The sequence below is a fragment of the Haliotis cracherodii genome, unplaced genomic scaffold (assembly GCF_022045235.1).
Source record: "Haliotis cracherodii isolate W230 unplaced genomic scaffold, xgHalCrac1.p SCAF_7, whole genome shotgun sequence".
NCBI lineage: Eukaryota > Metazoa > Mollusca > Gastropoda > Lepetellida > Haliotidae > Haliotis > Haliotis cracherodii.
This window is the reverse complement of record NW_027266330.1, coordinates 14,834,626-14,861,760: the sequence shown is the minus strand read 5'-3', so window position 1 is coordinate 14,861,760 and position 27,135 is coordinate 14,834,626. Positions and strand designations below refer to the sequence as shown.

General features: G+C 38.1%; 2 pseudogenes; one reads left to right on the top strand and one right to left on the bottom strand.

Annotated features, from left to right (window-relative positions):
- Window positions 1–546: 546 nt before the first annotated feature.
- LOC139448593 (uncharacterized) lies at window positions 547–3,322 on the top strand (annotated as a pseudogene).
- Window positions 3,323–5,372: 2,050 nt separating this feature from the next.
- LOC139448596 (uncharacterized) lies at window positions 5,373–10,457 on the bottom strand (annotated as a pseudogene).
- Between the last annotated feature and the right edge of the window lie 16,678 nt (window positions 10,458–27,135).

Here is a 27,135-nt window from a genome sequence, read left to right as displayed (position 1 = left end):
GGCTTCGAGACATAATGTTCCATGATTTCTAATTCTATACAGAGATCGTATGGAATGGATTGATTTAGATATTTTCCTGATCTCCATGTTACTACTGTAAACGTCAAGGGCCTTTTAGTTTTGTTGTTTTCGGAAACCTTTTTTTATTATTATGATCAAGTGTTTGTTGTGCACTACTCCCTCAAATCCCAGCATTATGTTGAGAATAAGGACACGACCCTTAAAAGTCCTACACCTGTAACTCTTATGCAAGCCCAAATCCCATGTCACAACAAACACTTGATCATAATAATGGGAGTAGTGCACTTTACCGGGCGCACTTTTTCAGATCCAATTAGCGCTGTGGGGGCTCGAACGCGCTTCGCCGGCTCACCGGCTCTGCTAATAAGCCATTTCATCAACAAGGCCAAACTACTAAAAATAGAATTTTAGATACTTCCGCTCTATTTTGGGTTCGGGCAAGCGCGAAAAACGAGGGACAAACATTGCCATTTGTCCCTCTTCCGCTTGTTAGAATCGTAGTGCGGTTTCGGATATTTTAACACGATGCCAGCTCAACACTGTGCGTATGGGATCTGCCGAAGTGACAACCGCTATACGGATAGGCCTGACATGGCAGGGATCCATTTTATTTTGTTTCCTAAGTTTCACAAGCAGTCTGAGAAGTGTACAAGCTTGGTTTGCGCCTGTCGTCGAGAGGGCTTTACGACGGACAAGGTCAACAAGTACACCTACATATGTTCAAAGTACTTTATCGGTGGGAATGGTCCTTCACTTGAACATCCCGATCCTATCCCGGCAACATATACATTTGATCAGGTACGTGTTATGATTTGTATTTTTTTTTTCATTATAACGTCAGACACATACATCTAGATCTGTGTCGATACCACCATAGGTAGACTAGTCCCTAGAAGGTCAAATTAATGTTCGATGTTCAAAGTGTTTACTGGATATGTCATACCACATTTTGTCAATTTGGTGAACAGTTTTCAGATTTAACAACTGATTTAGATTTATTTAATTAGGAATTATGACAACATTAATTTGGGTTCAAATGTCATGGAAAATTGATTAAAGCAACCATGTGAGCAATAAGTAGATTCTAGGCCCATGTTCCAAACATAGTGGCAGATTTGTGCAGTCCATATATTCTTTTTTTTGTAGGTGGTGAAATTTTCTTAGAAAAGAAAGAGCCCTGTGGAGAGATGTCCCCTTCCATGTAAGGTATCCAGGTTGGAGCCCACTTCTACAGCAGGTGATGGCCTATCTTTACTTGCAGTGTGTGCAGCTGAACACCCATACACCTCTAGAAAGCACCTGGAGTGGCAGGAAACAGTCAATACAGAATTGGTATGGACCAAATTTTGTATTGCCATAAATGTATTACATTTGTAAAGTTTTTTTTATTTAAGCCTGTAATCAGATGTAAAATGGGCTCTGCAATCATATTTAACCATGTAAACAATGGTAAATATTAGATCCATATTTTGTTTAAGTAAAAAAAATTATGGTATGCAATTTTGGAATGTAAACCATTAATAATGTTATCCTAAAGGAATATTTATTTTGAATATAGACATAGTTGCAAGTCAGTTTTAGCTTCAGCAGATAACTTGTTTATGAAAATGTCGCCTTACACCTAACCTTAAAGGGTTAGACTCATTAATGTCATTTCACCATGGCTAGATAATAAGCAGTTGTAATTTAAAAGTTATTCCCTGTCCTTTTCAATTTCATTGAAATTGATAACACTGTTTTCATTGACGCATTAAGCATTTAAGCACGTTGTTTGTTCACCATTTGTTTATCTTATTGATAGCAGCTGATGCAATCATTGTAATAGGTGGTATAATGGTATTTTTGAAATAATACATTTTACAAGTATGACCTCAAGGCAACAGGAGGGGCGGTGGGGTAGCCTAGTGGTTAAAGTGTTCACTCGCCATGCCAAAGAATGGTTTCGATTCCCCACACGAGTACAATGCGTGAAGCCCATTTCTTGTGTCCCCTGTCTTGATATTGCTGGAGTATTTCTATAAGTGGTGTAAAGCCATACTCACTCAGGCACCAGGAACTTACTTCAACCATGACATTGCCACTAAGATACAACAATTTCCTAACCATGCCTTAGATGTTAATGATCAAACATTATGTATCATTAGTTAATTTTTATGTCAACAGGAACATAATGTCTGTGCTACTGGTGCTGACATAGAAGAGGCTACCTTGACTGAGCTCAGGTCCAGTGATGCTGCCTGCCAAGCAATGCCAACAACGAAGCATGAGTCCAACCAGACTGAGTTTGTGTGTTCCAGCATTCTGGTATCTAAAATTTATGGAAAGATGACAGCACAAGTCCCTGATTCAGATTGTGAAATAAGCAGGGATCTTGACAACAAAAGCTGTGATTTACTATTTGATAATTTGGTATGTAATAAGAAGAAATTCAAGTACTATACTGGCATGAAAACTGTTCATTTTAATCATCTTTTTGCTTCCCTTGGCGACAGTGTAAATGACATTTGTTACTGGCGTGGAAATAAGATAAGTTCCAGTAAACCTGGCAAGTGCAGGGTTTTATCAATCAAAGACCAGCTTGTTTTGACACTTGTCAGATTAAGGAGAAACTTTCCAACAAAAGATTTATCATATAGATATAACATCAGTGTCGGTTCTGTTTCCTGTATCATTACCACTTGGATTCAGTTTCTGTACATGAAATTTATTACTTTGAAAGATCACATCTTTCCTTCTAGACATCTTATCAGGAAAACATTGCCATCTGTGTTTAAAAGCTTCAAAAACATCAGAGTTATTGTTGATTGTTTCGAAGTGTTTTCTGAGCGACCAAGTGATTATGGTGAGCAAGGTAACATGTACTCTCAGTACAAAACTCACAACACCTTGAAAGTTTTACTTGGTATTTCTCCAACTGGTGCTGTTACATTTTTGTCTGATGCATATGAAGGTGGCATATCAGACAGAGATATTATCAGGAAATCAGTCTTTCTGGAAAAAATTAACCCAGGTGGTTTGATCTTAGCCGATAGAGGCTTCAATATCAAAGATCTCCTTATGAGCCGTAGAGCACACTTGAACATTCCTCCATTTCTAGGCAAAAGGGACAAGCTGACTCCTCAAGAAGATATCTTGACTCGATGTATTGCTAGAACAAGAATACATGTGGAGAGATCAGTGGGAAGGTTGAGGGAGTATCGTATATTAAACACAGTTATTCCTCTCAATGAAACACTTAGCGTCCCAGATAGTTTTTGTTATAGGAATGCTTTCCAACTATCAGCAACCACTTGTTAAATAGGGCATTAGCCCATTACCATGATTGAATGTATAATACATGTGATAGGAGGTACGATAATTCCAGCCCGAGTAGTTGTCGTTATGGGCTGATTATTTTTCAATATCTCATAAATACTACTTTTCTTTTTACAATAAAAAGCGCACTTAAACATCATGAACCAAGTCATCACTCAGCATCTATCGCCAGGTTCCATTTGCGATGCCATATATCGGTGATCAATCATGACTTGTCACTACCTGCAGCAAGAAATAATAACAAAGAGTAATATTGCTCGTCAAATTTTTATTGACACCTCATGTATATGTCCACGGCTAGCGCTGGTGAACAATTTTAGACTCATGTCTGTTCCAGTTTTCACTGCGTCCTTATCAAAAAGCTACTAATTAGTTTATCAGTTTTATTTTTGTGAATGTAGATGTTTGAATCATTCACAATTGTGATCTGTTCTGTGTCATAATGTTCATACATATTATCCCAGAAAATCGTTTTTGGAATCATGCTAAACTTTCTTCAAGGACATGAAGCCATCATCATATGAGCTTTGAACCACTTTAATATTTAACAGCATTGTTGGCTGTAGTACTTCACCTGTGTTATTACATGTCCCTGAAACTGAGATGTATCGTCATAACTGTTATTAGAATAGAAGGTATTACAATTATTTCACTGTTTATCAAGGTATTTTTCCCAACAACTGCAGCATGTATTGGAATGATCATTTGAACATGGTATTGTTGTACAAATTGATATGTCTGTCATGGGAACAGGCCGGAAACATTGACCCAGTTTCCGTAGAGGAGGTATGCACACTTTTGTACAGCGTGAATAATTGACATGTCAAGACTACAAGAGTAAACATTACGGAGGTATCTCTCAGCGAGAAGTATGATTCGTGGTTATATTAAAAAAACTACACACTCACAACCATTGTTTCAATTGTAATAGTATCTGCATGTCTCCACTGATCTAGTTTATGATAAAATAATATTCCAACAATGTAACTATTTCTTTGAAAATAGTAATAATGAAAAATATTAATAACATTACCGCTGTAGATATGCAAAACATTTTTATGCCTTTTAACCCAACCATTTTGTCCCCGCCATAATTGTTTGTTAAACTCTAAACAATGATTGTGACTCTTTAGTACTTCTTGTTCCTTGAAAACAATAACAAATGTTTCAGGAAGTCATTACTGGTTTTGTTTTCATGATATGATTGTTTCTATTACATATTATGTATTTAAACTCAAATGTGTCCTTTTCTCCTTCCTGATTCTGAAGGTACCACATGCAATTTTGAATCTTTTTCGTTACATATGTACGATTTATGACAGTACATGTACTTGCATCAATAAGTAGGTATGCAACAAAATCTCTTCATGCTGTGTTGATCAAAGTTAACTTGTATCCACATTTGTGAAATACTTAGTCCATGAAGTATAAAAATAATTACAAATGACAGTACTTCACATTATTGTTATCATTGTTGTAAATCAAGGCAAATAAACACTGCGGAAATCTCAAATTGGTGTTTTTTAGTTATCAAATATATTCATAAGAACATAACTTGAATAACATTATCTGGACAGTTAGTTGCTTTGCTAAAGCTGTACACCATGCATACTAGTTGTTAACTTTCATCATTCTCACATTGCATATGTACAATGTTAGAAGTGAAAAAATGTTGAAATGTTTACAAGCTTGAATAATGAGAACAAGTACTAGCCCTCACCATACTAACTGGGAGCAAAGGTGTTTCACTTTCTTTATGAATACAGCACAAGAAAAATATTCACCATAAGTGTGGTACGATATGGAGCTCACCTAGTATAATGTCAAGTTTACACATGAAGTATATTGTACTAATAATCATGACAACCTCACAAGGATACACTGTACAGTGTATTCAAAAAAGGTGAATCATACATCATGTGACTCAGTTCTATGATCAAAGTAATGTTGAAGTGAATAAATATAACACACTGACCATTAACTTCTGTGTCTTGTTTTTTTTATGGACATTCACTCATGTTACATGTTTGTTATGCTTACTTGGACAGATCAAAGGGAAGTAGCTTTCTTGGCGCTCTCATTTCAAATATCTCAGGAACTAGAATATTTTTGTAAAATATTTTCAAGAGGCGGTATGTCTGTTCCCAAAATAATTTATCGAAGGGTATTCTTTCTACTGACATACCCTCAGGCGAAATTACAAAGTCACAAAAAGATTTTTCACAGATGGCCATTTGCATTTGACATTGGAAATGATATTTATGATTCCTTTTCAATTTCAGTCTGCCATTTTCGAAAGTGCTGCAAAATGAATAGTATTGCTTCTTTGTTTTTTGTCAAGTTTTTCTTTTGCCTCAGTTGGATTAATGTTTTCTAGTACCGATGGGCACTTAATTTCTAAAACACCATCAGCCACATCTGTACTGAGAGACTGTAAGATGCCATCAGGGCTACATCCTAGTTCAGGATTATTCGAATTTATCCAGAAACCACTTGCAAGGCAGGTAAATGTTTCTACATATTTTAATGAATAGTCTTCAAAGGCTTTTTTTTCATTATGTGATCCATACCTCATGTCAACAGTATTAAAACAGTCAATACCCCATACATGTGATGATAACAAGCAATATCTACCTCGATCTGTGGATACCATAGAACAGTCTTTACAAATAGATGCTGTCACTCTGTACCACCTGGCATTATGCCACTGATCAGAAATTGCTTGACCCACAGTACCAGGTACTTCACAAGGGCCAACTCCATACTCTGAAATACTTTCTTTCACATTTTCAATGAAAACATCACATTTATCCATGAGATATAACTTCAAGTCATTAGACAATTCATAATCATCATAAGTTATTTCTAGGATACTCTGCCATGAAGTATTTGTATCCAAGGCAAGTGCAGTAGAAATGAAAGCAGTTGCAAAACTACTGTCAGTTCTGTGAGACTGATCTACAACAGGGCATGGGTCATGCTCAATAACACGGTTAGGAGCTCTCTTTTTGCTGTACTGCAAAGTGTGGGCAGGTTGTGGGTTTCTAGTTTTGTTTCGGGGTTTATTCCAGGAACAAGAGAAAGAAGTACATGAGGGTGCTGTATAGCCAAAGTTGACAGTATAATCTTCTAATGCAAACAACAATCCTGCAATGTGGCTACAACGTCCAGTGGCTGAACCTACACAATCACATGATGCATCCTGGATGACTGCAAAATTAGAGTAACATGTACATGGTACATCATACCTAGTCTGTATCATGGAAGACATTCACATTTAAGATAATAATACTCATTTTTAGAACATGTTTGAATATTTTGTATGTGGCCACTCTTAAAAAAAGCTCGTCCCTTCTTCATTGGCTTTGCAGTGCTGAAGGTGTTGTCCTGATCATCATCATCACTGTCATTGATAGTTGGACTTGTGGTAGAGGCTGTAGTCTGGCTGATGCAATGATATACTGGTATATATCACCATATGAGAAGGTTGGTGGGATGTTGCCAGAAGGGAAGGCCTTCCATCCAGTGATAGGTGGTGTGGGAGGTTGCCTCACAGCCGAACACGGACTTGAACTGTAATACAAAGAGAAAATAGTGCAATACACAATCATAACACTTGTATCTATTTGGCTATATAATTCATGCACCAGTGCAACATATTATTGTAACATGCAACCTAATATTGATGTCAAAATGCACTAAATGCATGTAAAATTCCAAATTTGTGTGTCTATAAGTCTAACCCTTGTGTATCCACACATCAATCTTGGATCACATTCAATACCTGTACAGTTTATTTACCATACTACATAACTAATCTGTGTTTTTTGTAATTTGTCATGATTTCGTGGGCTTGACATTGTCACATTGTGGGTACTTCTAGATTGTGTGCAAATGTTCCTATTACGTTTCACAGCAATAATCCAAAAATACACAAGACACGGGCAGCAGACCAGCCTGTTTCAACTTATATATATTTATTGGACCAGCGGACAAGCTGATTTTGTTTTCATGTCAACATGCACCTGGTGCAAGTAAAATTAACTTCCTTAAAACCGAGGTATGTGACATTGTAATCACATATATGTGATGCAAGTATTATCTTTCTTAAGGGACCAATTATTTGATTTAATTTGCGGGTGGGGTGGGGTGGGTTCCTGGGATTTCATGACAGAAGACCCAAAGGATATTGTTTTCACAACGCCCATATTAAGACATGAAGCTTTTGAAAATTAAAATATAACGAACATTTCTTTTTCAACCTGATGGAAAAATATTTTCGGATTCCTGTAAAAAATTCTTTTAAGAGTTAATTAATTCAATTATTTAAGTGATTAATATAATTTTCTCAGAATAAATATGCTGTCAACAGTAATGGAAATTCCCTTACATTTTCTTTTTGGGTACTTTTTAAATGATGTTCCATCACAAATGTTGTTCCCAATATTAAATCCATTTGACAAAAGTTAACAGAATTCAATGCCATTTCAATCTAGAAATGGAAATGCATCAATATTATTTCAACCCATTCTTACGCAATCTTTGCATTTGGTCAAAGATAAAATCTGGAATTGAAACCTCATAGTTACCTGTTAAGAGGTGCCAAAACATCTTGAACCTTTATTTGGTACCATTTCCCATTATCAATGGAAATGGCAATGTTCGTGTTCTGCTGAGCTGTGATGCACTCTTGACATCTGTGTGAAAACAATGGATAAACATCAATAATGTTACAATTTCAGATATTGATTAATGAGTAGATGAATTCAGTTTCCAACCCCTGAGCTTACTAGTAAATGATTGCATGATTACTTTCCATCTATATTATTACTAGTAATATTAGTCCAATCACTTTAATCATTGTTATTGGGTAATCATGATAATAGGATCAAGTTTTTGCAGAGTATAGTAATATACATACTTTCTTTTTTTAAATAGCAATTTCATGGAGAATACTGACAAGATCAATCACCCCTTTACGATCATTAGGGTACCCGTTTTATTTCGAAAATGCTGAAATGCTCTTACTCGGGACCTGAAGCAACGGTGTCATATACTGAACCAGTTGTCATTTTGAAGTAATAATTATGCATATAAGTAAATAAATTAATTGTATAATTATGTTCATTTTAGCCCAAGTGTGTGAAGAAAAACACTATATAGAGATGAAAATGGCTATAAAGTTATGTGGTAATTCAATTATATTTTCGCGTGGAAATTTTCGTTGTGTGGGATTATTTATGCCTTAAAAAATCTGGAAAATAATAGTAATAATAACAACAACGTTTGCATGTGTAAACAGAATCATTGACAGAGGTACATATAGTGTTGTGGCTGCCAGACCAGGTTGTGGTCATCATGTGAGTATAAAAAAATAATATAGTTATTACTGGGTTATAGCCCAAGCTGTTAGATTAGAACGGTCATGGACGTATTAAGTGTCCATGAAACGGTGAAAACTGGAACAGTTATTGCCCTTTTTCAGACGAACGTTTAGTGCCCGAATTCTCTCATCCAGGCAAATGTCATGCTGATAACGAATACGACAGGCAACTGCAGTATTTGGGTCCCCTCTTCGGGGGTTTCCGTAAGGCAACCGCTGCCTTCGGCAGTTTTAGTATGGAAGCTGCCGAAGGCAGCTTCGCTTATATATAAGCGCGCACGCGCAAGCGTGCCGAAATCCGTTGGGAGGCATTTTTTAGCAAAAAGGACCCCAAAAATGAGCTGGACGTGAAAAGCATGGTCTAAAACTCCACCCCTGTGGGGGTCGAGAGTTTTACGATAGAAAGTGAAGCCAAATTATTGTACTGTCAACTTCTTGTTGTTTGTGAGCGGGACATAAATGACGTAAGACGTCACGTGTCTGATCATGTGACTTTCCTTATATGGACTCGTTACTACGAAAGCAACTTCGCTCATAACTTGTAAATTCATAAAGTGTGGCTTGTACAAATAAAACAGAGTCGACTTGGCGTACAGTGAAGACATCTTTGCATAGGTATGGGGCGAATGCGGGAATGTATGACAATTATTTTGTTCAAAACAGTATCAGAAAAGAAATATTTCAGTTGTTCAATTGATCAGTTCACCGGCCGTGTTTACATTTATTAAACTTAGGAAGCAAAATGATCGTTTAAGAAAAAGATGAAAAAGAAGCAGAAAAAGAAATTGAACTAGGTCTAGATGGATCCACAGACTTAGGTCCTAGAATCTATATGACAGTCAAAACGAATTCAACGTTTTTTAAATGATTTGTTTGAATGAGAAAGTATCTATCGATGATCATTTTCCTATGAAAATTCACATGCTTTCATGAATGAAGTTATATCATATTGCGATTTATTTGACCCCCGTATTTTTCTTTAAAAATGTCCTAAAGGTGGGGTTGTACCTGCCTTGAACCCCGCTGTGTTGTCCGCCCAACAAAATATATTGTTCAAGTAACAGAATGAACTTACCGTCGTGCGATTTATTTGAAAAAAGTTGTCTGTGTAAGAAAATACTGACCTGCAGACAGCGTTCGGTAGAAAAATGGCGGCCAACAAATCCTCTCGCTTCGACCGTAAATAACGAACTGCGCATGCGTGGAACGTTTATCATTCGACAACTTCCATAAACACGTAAAAACGTTCCCTCCGAAGTGGGGACCCAAATACTGCAGTCTACCCCAGATTTCTATTATTCCCACATACATTTATGGAGTTGAAACACACAAATGTATTTCAGTATTATCAGTTATTAGCATAAACAAATATTACGGAAATCACTTCCGGTTTGGATTTTGATATGACGTCTGTCTCGTAAATTATATGCACATCGGGTTAATCATCAGAGTACCGTAATACCATTGTGATAACAATCACGGCACGATACCTTTAACAAAGATATATATTTCATAGATTCTCATTACTTACATATACTATTTTTAATGAAAACCAATAAATAAGATGACTTACCTTTCGACGAGTTCGGTCTTCCTTCCTGTCATCGGCAGGCCTCGGCACTCCAACCACCGTTTCAGCTGAACAACTGAATGTCTATCGACGTCTGGATAAATAAACTGAGCTCCAGGGACATCTTCAGGCAGCAGACACGTTAAACAAAGGCGATGTAGAAGCCATGTTAATACGGATGCGGGTAAACGTCAAAACAACTGTCAAATAGAGGCGCGCGAAAAACTGCAATGTTTGTCCTCGAAATATTATTGTGTATCACGTGACGCGTATGTGCACATAAACTGTGACGTAATCGATGAAATGGCTTATTAATGCGTTAATTAGCCGACGCTCTACCACTGGACCACAGTCGCTATCACATGTAATCAGTGCTCGTTTAACAGGTCATTAGAATCCCCATTGACATGCATGCATAATTCAGTAAACAATGAATTGCGCATGCGTGTGACGTCACTGCCCGCTCTCCCATTCATCTTTTCTTGAAACCACACCCGCAATTGTTTATGTCAACATGACCGACCAATGGGATTAACTGGATTAACGCTTGAAAAGGTAAGAATTTATGGCTAACCCTTGCCCAAAGCCACCTGACCCTAATGACCGAAAAGGGGTTTTGGATCGTAAAGACGTGTAAGTTTCCCTAAGACCGAAAAACGGGTGTTGGATCGTAAAGTTGTGTAAGTTTCCCTAAGACCTAGAATGGGTGTTTGAGCGTAAAGATGTGTAAGTTTCCCTAAGACCGAAAACGGGTGTTGGATCGTGAAGCGAGAGTCGCCAGAGCGTGAGGCACGGTAACGGTATAACTAGACAGCGGTGGCACTATAGCGCGGTAATTGAGCGGATGGTAGAGCTCGGGCTGCGCCCGGTAAACTGCATTGTTGCCGGATTTGATCATAAGGGTTAGTTACCAAGGATATAAATCTGGAAAAGTGCATGTCATACAAAACGTGGCATTCAATTCCAATCATGTGTTGCCACCAGTAGTATAGGTAATGGGGGTTCTGGACCACTTCCACTGGAGCTGGATTTATTACCTATACTGCTACTACAGATGGCATTTTTTATGCCAAAATGACTATGCGATTCCACGATAGTCATGAGATTCAGTTAAATTGGCTCTAGCTCACCAATACCTGGGGCCAATCATTGCTTTAGATGAGCCTAAATGGTAATAAAAATATTCTTCATTATTTTTATCGATAAAGCGATATTCAACATTTTTATTAAGTTCTTCTTTCATTTTATTAGGAGACCAGACTATATAACTACACTCTTCTTGTAAATTGATAAGAAACAATTGATAACCGTATTTGGTTGGTTTGACATCACTGATATAATAAAAACCTTGTGGTAATTCTCTCCATTTAATAGTTTTTTCGATCTCCATTATTATATATATTTATGTAAGCATTTGTCTAAATAGTAAGCAATCTATCTTTAATCTCCAACCAGTTTTTTGGTTTTGGCACGGAATAATTGACGGGCTTGTTGCCTCCCCTGTTCTATGAACTTTTTTTTCTCATCCTCGCTAATACCACTGGTCTTATGAGATTTTGATCGAATCTCCTGCTTCATTTTGTTGTATTTGGTGAGTTCCGACAGCACTAAACGAAACTCATCCTCGGATATCTTACAATCGACCATTGCTGTCTAAATATGATCCTCAATGCTGTTCAACTTTGCTTCGGCGAATATCCGAATACTATCGTGTTTTAATGCTCTCTTTTGTAACCTACGAGAAATGAATTTTAATCGCTATTCCTGCCAGTCCCGAGACTCCAGCGGCTATTTCCATGCCGAGCACGATAGGCGCAACGATTATAGTTGATAGTAAACCAACACCGGCAACACCGAGTCCCATGCCAGCTGCTACAAGAGCGGTGTCAACTCCGTCCAGAGCATTCACGGCTCTGCGATACTTTTTATACAATCCAAGTCTCAACTCCCTATCCTTCTCTATTCGATGTTTTATGTCGCTTATTTGATGTAATCGAAATCCATCAACAGTTTCCATCTTTTCAATTGCTTCATCGAGCACTGGATATAAACTCATAGTGTATATTACGAATATATAATAGTCTTTAATTGGTCTTGCTTAAGTGTTTTGAGAGTATACATCAACCTTATCAAATGTATATTATACGGCAAGAATATCTTAGAAAGAGAAATACTACCACTTTTAATGATTTGAACCCCCTCGAGGGTTGCAACGGGCGATGCTCCGATATGAATAATACTGCAACGTTGACGCTCGTGTTTCTTGAGCCATTTCATCGATAGACCTGGTAATATTTCGAAAGCATCTACCGGTACATCTCCGAAAAAGACTTCAATAATAAGCATAGAAATATTAGGTATTGCACTCAAGTTAACTTTAATATCATCGAATTCTGTAACCAAATTTAAACTAACATTTTGGACTGCCGGACGACTATATAACATATGACCTGTTTTTTCTGGCAGGGGAGTGACTAACACACTTTTTCGTTTTGACGGGATATAAGCCGCGAGTACGATACCACTATTTATTATCTTAGTTAAATTATGTCCCTTTCCCATCATCGCATAAGGTGGGGTAATGACGATATTCAGTAGCCACTTCATGTTTGCTTCGACCATAGTCCATTTATTCTCGGGGTTGCAAATAATCTTGTACGGACTGTTTTTAAGGAGTCTACTAACATCGACATCGCTTAAATCTTCTAGATTTTCCGGGAATATAACTTCTTTCCGCTTGTATACATTATCGTGTAAGTGTAAAGCGTATAACTTACCATTGTTACCGGGTTTACCGAATCCTTCTGTGTCTCCGAGATCGGAAAGCGCAATTGTATTACATTGTCTGAGCGTTCCAGGGCCTGATGCATCAACCATTATTTATAATATGGAGTGTTACACTTAAGTATCCTATATGTACAGGTTGGTGTTTTACATCTAATACAGAAATTTTGAGGTCTGAAATAATACCCCGCTTCAATTTTTTATATTGTAATAACGAGAAAGATTCCGTTCTACCACTATTATATTTTTCATTTTTCACTGGAACTCTTCTGAGCAGAGTTGAAGGACTTTCTAGTTGAATATTATCCGTCGTGCTTATTTGATCAAGATGGATGAACAACTCTTTATAGGGAACTAAATCAGGTAATTTAACCTCCTGATCTGGTAACTTGTATATTGTGCCAACTAAGCGTGTAAATTCAAGTGTAGCTGATGGGTCCAATAAACTTATATTTGTTTTTTCATAGTCGAATTTCACTGTCCCAGTCGCCTCATTTTGTGTGAGACTAATTCCATTTGGCTTAAAAATTTCATCATTGAGTGCGCTTACGCTGTAGTGAGTGAGTGAGTGAGTTAATATTTAAAGTCACATCGGCAATATTTCAGCCATATAGTGACTATAACAAATTAGACAATACATCAATTTAGAATATAAACCTGTCGACAAAGGACAGTAAAAGTACTAGATTATCACAGATGTAGGTTTAAAACTAGTAAATGATCATAAAACTTCACAATTCATATAATACAATACATTACAATACAACGTAAAAGTGGGCTATAGATCACCAGCAACCAAAATGTAGGTCACCATACCGGGGACCATGGGGACTTACAGTACCTTTGCTACCTGCAAGGACCCCGGCAGGATTTACACCATCCCTTCAGTTACTGGTGATTATGGACAAGTTTAGCCAAAATTAAAACTAACAAATATTCTACGATTAAAAACCTGGTATATATAAATTACTTTGAATGAAGAGGGTTTACGCACCCTCTCAGGGGGACAATAATTTTACGCTACTTCAACCCCCATCAAGGGTACAACCACTAACAATCTCAGTTAAGAACTATATACTACCAATTTATAAAATATATAAACTGTAGACATCAAAATTTATTAATCAATTCAATTTCCTTTAAAAATCCAAGAATTAAATGAGAGCTTAGGTTAAAAAGATCCTTGAGTGATGAAACTTTGAAATAGTTATCCCTTGTGATGGAAAAATCAACACAGTCAAGCAGGACATGCATGACTGTGATTCTTTCATCACAAGGGATGCAGAATACTCCTGAGTGTAACGTGAGTGACCAATACGACATCGTCTTAAAATGACCTCTTTAAATCTGGACTGACAGCCCAAGTAGGTGTAACCAATATTAGGTTTAATTTCATGTAATTTATTGATACCTACTTGGGCGTCCCACTTCTGCTGCATCAAATCTCGGATGTAAGATCTAATCATGGGTTTGAAATCAGTGTACGGGATCAGAAGTGGTGTCACAGATTTGTTGAGTGATGCTTTTGCAGCAGCATCAGCCATTGTGTTACCAGTGATACCAACATGGCTTGGTAACCAACAAAAGACGATGTCATATTGGCCAGTCGCAAGATCATTAAATAACTCAAGGATGTTGATTAAAAGTGGATGTTTGCATGATATATTTTTAATCGCCTGAAGGCACGATAGAGAATCTGAAAAAATAATGAATTGTTTATGTTTAGATTGGCTTTTGATATATTGTAGTGCGGTAAAAATGGCGTTTGCTTCTGCTGTAAAGATAGAACTGTTATCTGGTAATCGCAAAGATATTGTCCTGGATCCAATGACAGTGGCACTAGCAACAGCACCACCATCCTTGGAACCATCAGTAAATATAGATTTATAAGTGTTATAACTGGTTCTTAATTGATTGTATTCTTGTTGATAAATTAATGGGTTAGTATCGGATTTCTTTAAGTTGGTTAATGTGAGGTCAACATATGGCCTTACCATTTGCCAAGGAGGTGATGAAAACAGTTGAAAGGGAGCAATATCATGCAATTTAATATTAGAAGCAAACATGGCAGACTGGATTCTTATTCCGAGTGGTGGAACGAGAGATGATTTTTTATTGTAAAGATCTTGGTAGAGAGGATTAAAGACGCAATTAAAAGCTGGATTTGACTGATTTGAATATAATTTAGTGACGTATTGTAAAGATAATTTCAGACGGCGATGTTTAAGAGAAGGTTCATCTGCTTCTACATACAGACTGTGGATTGGAGACGTTCGAAAAGCTCCAAGGCAAAGCCTCAGGCCCTGATGATGGATAGTATCTAGTTTTTTTAAGTTACTTTTGCAGGCTCCACCATAGACGATGGAGCCATAATCAAGTTTTGAACGGATCAGGGACCTGTACAAGTGCAATAGTGTTGTCTGATCCCCTCCCCACTTTGAATTAGAAAATACTTTCAACAAATCAAGTGCCTTCAGGCATTTAGCTTTAAGGTATTTAATGTGTGGTAAAAAAGTTAAATGGCTATCAAAAATAAGTCCCAAGAACTTGGCCTCCTTCACAACTTTAATAGGGGTGCCATTTAGAAATAGTTCAGGGTCCTTATTCGGTTTATATTTTCTGCAGAAATGTATACAATTAGTTTTTGATTTGGAAAATTTAAACCCGTTTTCTAGACACCACCTGTTAATTTTATTTAGACATAATTGTAATTGCCTTTCAATTGTGTGCATATTTTTACCACGACAAGAGAGATTAAAATCATCCACAAAAAGTGATCCATCAACTGAATCATTTAAAACTTTTGACAAACTGTTAATTTTTATACTGAATAAAGTGACAGACAAAATACTGCCTTGTGGGACACCCTGATCCTGATGATAATGATCAGACAGGGTGGTACCCACTCGGACTTGAAATTGCCTGTCTGTTAAAAACTGTGATATAAAATGAGGCAGACGGCCTCTTAATCCAAATTCATGAAGATCTTTTAAAATACCATGTTTCCATGTCGTATCGTAAGCTTTTTCTAAATCGTAAAAGATCGATACAGCATGTTGTCTATTTACAATGGAATTTTTAATGAACGATTCTAAGCGCACTAAATGATCGATAGTACTTCTGTTTTTCCGGAAACCGCATTGTATATTGGTAAGAAGATTATTTGTTTCCAAGTACCACACTAATCGATTGTTGACCATGCGTTCCATCGTTTTACAAACACAGCTAGTTAGAGAGATAGGTCGGTAATTTGATGGATCAGAATGATCCCGCCCAGGTTTGGGGATTGGTATAACAATGGCATTATGCCATGAAGCTGGAAACGTCCCAGATGTCCAAATGTCATCGAATATATTTAACATAGTTTCAAGGCATGATGCGGGCAAATGTTTCAGCAGCTGATAATGAATATTATCAGCGCCTGCTGCTGTATCATGAGCTTGCCCTAAGGCAGTATATAGCTCATGTAGTGAAAATACCTCATTGTAATCTTCACCATTATCAGATGTAAAATTTACTTTTTTCTTTTCCTGTTGGAGCTGATATTTTTGAAATTCAGGAGCGTAATTAGATGAAGAAGAATGATGAGATAAAGTTTCTCCAATGCTATTGGCAATGGCATATTTATCAGTTAACAAAGTATTGCCATCCTTCAGATGGTTAACTGTAGAATTTGATCCCTTGCCTTTGATCTTTTTAATCATGTTCCATACCTTGGAGATAGGGGTACAAGAGTTAATATTTGAGACATAAGTCTGCCAGGATTGACGTTTATTTTGCTTAAATAGACGTCTTGCCTTGGCATTTGAAATTTTAACATTATTTAAATTATGGACAGTGGGATGTTTACGGAAGTACTTCTCCGCCTTCTTACGACATTTCCTAGCTTGTTTGCAATTAGCATCAAACCATGGTTTACGAACACGTGGGTTGACAGAGGACTTAGGAATTGATGCATTAGCAATTTCATTCAGTTGATCCGAAAACAACTGAATTGGGTCATTAACATTCTGAAAAGACGCAGGTTGTAATTTATCTTTGCATAAAGATTGAAATAAAAGCCAATCAGCCTTCACAAAATTCCATCGAGGTGAAGGAGGATCATCAGTGGGATTAATGGGTTTAAGCACAGTGGGGAAATGGTCACTCCCACAGAGGTCATCGTGGACAGACCAGGAGAATTCATTTAACAAAACTGAATCCGTCAAAGACAGATCTAATGATGAATACGTACCAGTTGCAGGGTGTAAGTAAGTGTCCGAGTCATCATTAAAGATGCATAAATCATTATCGGAAACAAAATCCTCGATCACTTTACCCTTTTGATTAAGTATTGAACTTCCCCATAAAGGATTATGTCCATTTACATCACCCATGATGACACAGGGCTTTGGGAGCTGGTCGTAAAGTTTTTGTAGATCATGACGTTGAAGATTTGAAGAAGGAGGAATGTATAAGGAGCAAAGTGTGAAGGCAATATGCAGTGTAATTCTAACTGCAACTGCCTGCAGAGTCGAGTCAAGCGGAACAGGACTGTGAACAACGCCCTGCCGCACTAAATAGAAGCACCTCCAGTAGCTTTATCTCCCGGAGGAGAGAAGTAATGATATGAACTATACTGCTTTAAATCAAACTTATCTATATTCTTAAGGTACGTCTCTTGTAAAGAAATTGCTGATGTATTTAAATCACTTGTTAATAACTGCAGTTCATTAAAATTATGGCGAAGTCCTCTGCAATTCCATTGCATTAGATTGGACAATTGAGTCATGGTGGCTCAATTGGAGATCGCTCACGTGAATGTGAGGAGGAACTACTCCTCCGCTTGTCCTGTGAGGACAGAGTAACCTCCATGTCCTGAGGCCCAAAGGAGTTCTGTAAAGGAACATCTGAAGGCGGAGGGACGATTGGTAGTTGGGTTTTTTTCAATTTCTTTTTTTCTTTATTTGACAATTGAACAACGACTGGTTGTTTGACTGATGTTTGAGATTGTTTCTCAGCCTGAATCTCAGTCTGAGATCCTGAACTAGATACAACGATGCTAGGAATAACCTGATTGATTGGAACAGTCTCAACTGGTTGTTCTGACTTGACCCATGTCAAGTCAGTCTGGCACGAAATAGTTGATGTCGCAACAGAGCGAGTGACTGCATCAGAGTAAGAAATATTTGAGGGAGTTGTGGTCTGATTTTTGAATATTTTTTTTGCATCCAAGTAGGATATGTTTCGTTCGCATTTCACTTTCATAATTTGTGATTCCATTTGCCATACGGGGCATGATTTGGAGGAAGCAACATGTGGTCCAGAACAGTTGGCGCATTTCAAATCCTTCTCACAGTCAATGCTATCATGGCTGTCACCACACCGATGACAAGCCACAGAGCTATGACAGGACTTTGATCCATGACCAAAACGTTGACACTTGTAGCATCGGAGCGGATTGGGGACATACACATCCACCCCGATACTGAAATAACCTGCTTTTATTGACTGCGGGAGGGTTGTACGGGCAAACGTCATAAGATACGTATTTGTTTTTGTGATGACCCCATCCTTCTTGAATGTGAAGCGTCTAACTGCAGTTACAGCCTGGTCTCCCAACTCTGTAGTGATTTCGTCTTCAGACATGTCGGACAGACAACGAGCCCTGTCACGAACAATGCCTCGACAAGAATTTAATGTTCTGTGCTCAGACACAGCAACCTCAATATTTGCAAATGTAGATATAGATAAAAGATTGAGAGATTGCTGTCTCCGAGCACACTCCACCAGAAGCGAACCACTACGGAGACGGGTAACGTTCTTCACCTCACCGCATTTCCCAGAAACAGCCTTAGAAATAGCAAAAGGATTGAGTTTGATGGGAAGGTTATCAGCAGCCTCAATAACCAGGAATCTAGCCCAGGTATCAATATTTTGAGCAATACTTCCAGTGGAAATATCGATTTCTTCTAATCTTCTCTTTTTTTCGTTTCGAGATGAACCAGATTGTTGTTGAGCCATGATGAAAGAAAATTATTCGGCACCCCTGCTCCCCACCCGCCATCGAGTGTCAACAGGGACAGTGTTATGTTGCATCGGATATCCAGGATGCAAACACCAGGGATACAGGGATGTTATACTCCAGGGAATATGACGCGAACAGCTGTATTTGCTTACCAACTCAATGCCAGACTGGTTCGGCCCATGACAAGAAATTGGAAACATACATTATTCGGAGGTCAACATCACCAGATTGGCCCATGAGCCACCGCCTTCTGGCGTAAGACTCTAGGCAAGTAATTCAATTCACACAAGTTATGGATGGCCAAGACCAAAATACACATTACAATACAACACAGGTGTGCATATACAATATTACGCACAGGGCCTGGCATGACCAGCCGATTGATAAGACCGGGCCCATCTTACCACCCGTCTAGGCGAAGTAAGGGTCGAAGTAGTGTGTTGGGCAAAGGAACACAGTTCCAGGAACCAGTGCCCTCAACTACCAGAATCCCGTCCTCCGCCGACACAGGGACGCAACCCACGGCAAACAGGTTGCCCATTTTAGTCGCCTCATACGACCAGCAATGGGGGACTGTGGAAATATTCTGCCCCGGTTCCACACGGGGGAAGAGCTATTAGCGTTACCCAGCACTCACCTCGAGGAGGTTGGTCTTCACGAGTGCCGCTTACGCTGTAATACCCATCAGGTATAGTAATGGATTTGGCAGTACCACGTGCGGATAATATCATTATCCTATTATTATCTTTGGCAGCATTTATATTGGTCCACCTCGGGTAATACGTTACATCGCATAGAGCGACTTCGAGTTGTCCATCCGAGTTATCGAAAGTACGAAGCAGTTGAATAGACTGACCATTTGTTATTCCCAGGAGTGTAACATATCAATTATACAATGATACTATATCATAACTTAAATATGGAATCAACCATTATTTATAATATGGAGTGTTACACTTAAGTATCCTATATGTACAGGTTGGTGTTTTACATCTAATCTAATCGGGTAATTTTTTATATTGTAATGTTGAGAAAGATTCCGTTCTACCGCTATTGTATTTTTCATCTTTCACTGGAACACTTCTGAGTAGAGTTGAAGGACTTTCTTGTTGAATATTATGCGTCGTAGTGATTTGATCAAGATGGATGCACAACTCTTTATAGGGAACTAAATCGGGTAAATAGAGTCCCTGATCTGATGTCTTGATTACTGTTATTTCTCCTCCCCATCCAAGTGTGTATGCTAAGTTCTCATAAAGTTTTACATCCTTTTTTCCAGCGTTTAAAATCAGTAACCCATTCGACTCATTTTGTGTTAGACTAATTCCATTAGGCTTAAAAAATTCATCATTGAGTGAGCATACGCTGTAATACCCATCAGGTATAATGCATTTTTTACCATCTATTTCTGTCTCATTATTATAACCTCTCGCAGCATTTATATTGGTCCACCTTGGGTAATACGTTACATCACATAGGGCGACTTCGAGCTGACCATCCGAGTTATATATAGTATGAAGCAGTTCAATAGACTGACCATTTGTTATTCCCGGGAGTGTAACATACACATTAAATATACAATGATACTATATCATAACTTAAATATGAAATCAACTTACATTACTAATCAATCGATTATAGTAACTGGCTCTGGCGCTGAATTTTTTGTTAAATTCCCCGATATCTTTGAAAAGTACAGGGACACGGCAACTAGCGATAAAATGGTGCACGACTGGTTTCACAATCCGATGCAATTTTGGCAGAATCAGTTAAACTTTGCCATATGGTGTGCCACAACGGGATGTGGCGTATCTCTTTATGCTCCAGGATTTGAACTGAATAAGTCTGTTATAACATTTCACGTGTACTATCAGATTAGACGTATACTTAAAGAAATTAGTGCTCCATTACCGCAGGATCGAGCGTGGAATTCCGCAAATAATAATTATGATAGGTCCGCGTATGAGCGTATTTGTCAGGAATTTAATGTTTCTATGAGTAAAGATTGGCATATTTAAGGAGCAAACCATGGTCTAGGTGTTCCTTACACAGAGGAAAAAATATCCGTCAAAGAAGAAAGCGATTATGTATATAAAGAACTTAATAAACTAAATGTTAATTTTAATAATTTGAGGCGTACCAGCAAACTTTACGCAAGAATATATTATCATTGGCATAAAACCGGTGATTGGTATAAAGCCTGGGAACTTTATAGTAATGATTGGAGAGGGGATATTATGAGTTTTAAGAGTGGTTTAATTTAAATTGTTACAAATTTTATACAAATGAACGATACCGCAAACGCTTGGAATGAATTTCTTAATGATAAAACGGAAAATAATTTTACTAACCCAGGATTTGTTAAGAGTTAATGAATCGATAAGAACTTATGTATGGGCAATTCTCGGAGCACAATCGCAAACACGAACGTCCATTATCGGTTCTGGGACGGCGCTGGATGCGCAAAAACAGTTTGTCTCAAACGTGGAGGACGCCATTAATTCACCAGTTGACATACCATCTATAAAGCGTTTTCAAGATGCATTACAGTACGCTCAATCCAAAGTGGACTTCGTTTATGCGCCGGGACTATACATGTCTCAGAGTAGTATGGAACTTAAGATCGGTCAAGTGATAGGTTATAATAATAAAATTGTTATCGCTACCGATAAACAAAAACCAGGTATAATTTCAGATATTAACGTCGAATTAATAACGCAAACAATCACGGGCGAAAAGGGAATAGTCAAGCCACAAACACCAACTATCGCTCAACCATCTACTGACGCACAAGTGTCACCGCATATTGTGGCTAAAAATCAACAACATATCGATGAAAAAACAGCGCTTGTAGTTGGTGGAGTCACTTTTGGTTTACTCATGATTTGGTTAAATAGTTCTTAGCGAAATGATTTGGTTAAATAGTTCTTAGCGAATACGTACAAGAGCCCTGCGATTGCTACGATCAGCCCCCACAAGTTTTGACTAAGCCAAGTGGTGGTCTTAGCTAATAAATTCAATAGCCAGGAAACAACACTCCCTATTATACCGGGAAGTGCGACCGCGGCTTTTTCAGCGAGGTTTCCCAGTGCTGAACCTAATGCTTTTAAATGCTTTTTTATCCACTCTTTTATACCAACCCTATCATTAGGCGGTGTACCACCACCTGTACCACCTGTGCCACCAGTTAACGCGAGAGTCAAAGTCGATATAATAAATCCCAACGCAGTTAAAATACTGGCAATTGTTATTCCCTGTTCTCTGAACAATGTTTTAATTTTATCGGCCAGTGTAGTGTCATCGTTGAGGACTTGATCGATAGTTTCTCGAATTTGACTGATTTGCGAACGAAGTGCCTTTCTATTACTGGAAGCTGCTTCGAGGTGGGCAGATCTTTCGTCTTCTAAGTTACGCAATCTTTCCGCTATGCGGTGTGTACTGAATTCATCGCGCACCTGTTCAAGTTTTGTTTTCTCTTGAGCTATATGCTTGTCAATTTCGGATATCTTGGCTATATTATTTATCAGTTCTCCGCGCATTGTTCGCAATGCCTTGTCAAGACCTCGTAATTCCCTAATACTTAACACCGAGAATGGTACACTGGCCGTGGAATTATCGTAATAGGTATCTAAGATTTCTCATATCCGTTTGAGGCCACCATCGAGGCTGCTTCCAAATTATCTGTATTATCGAGTTCAGTCCGCACAGTCTTACGAACCTTAGTAGTCTTCGCCTGAAGTTTCCTTTGTAGTTCACAAAACCTAATTTATCACAAACAGTTTTGATGCCGTGTCTAGTGTATATCGTAGTCAAGGCTAGGGGCTTACGAGTTTGATAATGCATAAGATCAATATGCGGAGAGTCACGCAGTCGCAATACCCCATTACTATCTATCTTAAACTTTGAATAGTCACGACCAATATGACTATCATGTTTAAACCAATCGTAATAATCATCAACGGCTGGTTGTAAAAGTTCATCGTTAAGATTCGGGCCAACAAAGCTGGTTTCATCAGTACCCTCTTTGATTTGATTCTGGTTATCAAAGTCATCAAAGGTACTTAGATCAAAGTCATTAATATCAAAATCAGTCATTTTGATATTAAACATATGGTTATATAATTTCAATATAACAATGTCTTCCATTAGGGGTCAAGGCAATTCGTCAGTCTGTTACTATAACTAATAACCCTAGTACCATCAATCAGAATCAAACACTTCTGGTTCGCTTTCCTAATCTCGGCACACACGATGTGTTAGTTCCGGGAACTGTCCGACTAGCATTTACGATTAGTTTGACTTCTACCAACGTTAACAGGGAGCCCGTTCAGAACATAGGTCGTGCTATCGTTAAGAAAATCGCTATTAAAATTAGCGGTGATGAGGTTTTGAGTATCGACGATAGCGATGTATACTATTGTTACATGGATCTCTGGAGAACGGATAAAGAGCGGGAAAACTTACAGTACCAAGGTATTTGTAATAAGAACACATTGAGACTGCGTGTGGGCGCTGAAAATGGTGTTGATACCAACGAAAAAGATAAGGCCGTTGCCGACGCATTAGGTAACCGATTCTATGTTCCCCTAGACTTTGAATTACTAGATTCCCGAATGCCCTTTTATCAAGCATCCCTAGGCGATACGAACTCACTTTTAATGACTACGGTAGAGTAATTAGAGCTGCTGAAGATGCTAGCTATTCCACTGACAATATCTCGCTCGAGTACGATATGATAACGAATCCCGAATTAGCCAGACAAATTCGTAACCATTATTCAGGAAGTTTAGCCATTTTGTACGATCACGTGCTGCGACATCGAAAGATCACGAGGGACAAAAAAGATATGATGTGGAATATCAATCTAAACGTTCCCACGATGTCATTGAAGGGTATGTTAATGTTGTTCGAGGACCCCTCCGATGCATTTAAAAGAAATACCGAGAAGTTCTACAATCCAAAGATTACAAAAGTAGAATTGACTATCGAGGGCGTTCGTAATCAACTATATAGCCAAGGAATGCTAGCGTATCACCAGTGGGATGAGATTAAAAAACTTCCTTCTATAAAACGTTCTCCGGAAGTTAACCCGGTCGTGAAAGATCTGTCTCTCGGGAGTGTATCGATGGGTGAATACCTCACAACGAAGTACGCGCTATGGCTCGACATGCGAACAACGGACGATGACCAACTACACGGCAGTGGGAGGAGAATAGAAAATGCTAGCGAGGGTGCCACCATACAGATAACGAAGCTTCAGGAATCAGCTGGTAAATTAAACATATATTTGTACGTGATCATGGATGCGCAACTTAATATACAGAATGGGAGATTCGTGCAAGCAATCTATTAATAATCTTTTACCTAAAGATCTGCACTGCGCTATCATATGTGGGCAAACGGGCTGTGGAAAAACAGCTTTTATTCTAGATATTTTACAAAGTCATTATCAGGACGTTTTCGATCATATTATTATTCTGTGCCCGACAATAAGCGTTGATAAAACATACTTATCGAGAGATTGGGTAATGAATGACGACGGGGTACACAGAGTCGATCCGGGCGATCGTTTACAAGACTGTCTCCGAGTATGTCACGAAAAATACAAAGGAGAATCAACCCTTTTCGTAATAGACGACTGCAGCGCGAGTAAAGAACTCACAAAAGAGAAAGATATGCTTTCGTATTTAGCATTCAAATGGGTAGCACTCTTTCATTGCAAAGACAGAGATTCATTTGAGGAATGTTTACGAGAAAATGACGTCATTTATACCAAGCTCGAACGAGATAAAGTCAGAAAACTGTTAGCGGCAACGAAGCACTGTAAACTCGTATTAAAAACCGATCAACCAGCTGCTTATGCAATTGCTTAGCAAAATGTAGCAAAAGTATAGCAAAATGTAGCAAAATTATAGGAAAATTATAGCAAATATAGCAAAATTACAGCAAAAATACAATAAGTTGAACATTAGCGGTTAATATGACATAATGTGTTTCGAAATCCTCATTCTTTCGCATCAGTTCATTATTATGGGATGTATTGGATATGTCATATTCCATTATGTTAGACTTAAATATCTCCTTAGGTATTACATTATGGAATGCGACGAACTCATCGAACAAATGCTCAAAGAATCTGAGCCTAATGTAGAAAAATCTTTAGATAAACATAGAGAAAGACTCGCGGCTTTGTTAGCCGGTGGAAAATGTTCCCAATATTTGGGAGAAAATTATACCATCGAAAAAATTGATAACATGACCGACGAAGAGATTAAAAAACTGTACGCGCGTTACAAGTCTAGACTGGGAGCTACCATGACTAAAACAATAGGGTCGGCTATGTTACAATTATACACAGTCATAGTTAGTACGTTTCTTCCTATCCCGGCAGAACATCGCATGTATTTATGCGAATCTCTCGAGAAAGACCCATTCATCGAACACGCTATAAGCTCAGTGAGCTGTGAGTTTTATCATAGATACGGAATGTTTTTAGCTCCACTCACCACAGCTTTAATAATGGCTAGGTATTGTCAATTTAAACATACGTGCCCACTTAATAATATAAAGAAAGAAGTTTAAATAAATAATGGAGACTCAAGTGACACCACAGATTGTGAACGAAACTGTACAACAGATTGCGGAAACGCAACAACATGTGAACGAGGAACAACTAGTGAATGAGGAACCACAACAACATGTGAATGAGAAAATACTAAAACCCAGAGTTACTAAGAACCAAAAAAAAATAGCCGCAGGAAGAAAGGGAGGACTGGCGAGGAAAGCAAAATTAATAAATAATTAAAATATTAATCCGATTAAAACATCGGCACTAGTAGGAGTTGCTGGTATAGCGGCTGTATGGTTCTTTTTTAAGACCGGAGAAGAGAAAACGTCACCCCGAAAGCAACAACAAGTTCAATTAGAGGTTAGCCCCCATATAATGCTATAAGAAACATGACTACTCCAGTTACAGACAGTAAAATGTTGGTAAACGCAACGTATCATTCAGCAGTGGTCACCGGCTTGGCCATTGGCTATGCTCGTATGGCTAAAATGATTACTAAAGCCACACCTCCCAAGCGGGATTTTAATAGTTTTGACATCGGTATGATGGTTCTGGATATTGGATTGGCTATGGCAACGAAGGATATGCTCATCAAACAAGGGCTTATCCCGGAAGACATAATGAAGTAATTAAACATTTGAATATTTATATTCATATAAACATTTGAATATTTTATATTATATGGCAACAATTGCGATGATGGTCGGTGGAGCTATTGTTAATGCTCTAGCTTTTTCAGGGAGTAATTATTTATTTTCTAGTATGAGGGAATCAAACGCTAAAGAAGTTGAAGAGGAGCTAAAACGACATAACGAAGCAATGGAACAACTCCAAGCAGCTCAGTCACAATATACGCGGCAGAGAATGAAGAGATTAGACTTTATTCATGAAAAACTGCTTAAGGAAGGACATTCAATTCAAACGTTTAAGGATGTTGAATCTGCCATGCACGAATACTACCTAGTTTATGGGAAAAAACTCGACACAATACCGATACCAACAATGAGTCAGTTTTATACACCGTCAGAGGAACAAAAGAACCGCGAGGTTCCATTTGTGATTATGGGATTGACTGCTGTATTGATTTTCAGCTATACCATGACTACTCATAAATAACCACAGCTGTGGCTATGCATCAATAGTGTAGCTGATGATATGATAGATGTATAAACCATGAATAATTTCAAATTTACACTCATGGGTAAGACGACCCTATGTAACCGATGCTGTGTTGATATCTACTGCGGCATAAACAATTATTACATCAGGCGCGGAAACATAAACTATACGTGTTCTGAATGCGGGATAGGGGTCAAAGGTCGTTATTGTTTATGTAAGGAACACGGTGCTGATAGGGTCAGGAACCAGATTATTTATGCTATGAAGAGAGATTACATCAATGAGAGGAATAGGTTGGGGAGAATACGTATTTAGATATGTGTAAACAACCAATTAGACATTTGTCTCATTTTGCATATACCATTCAA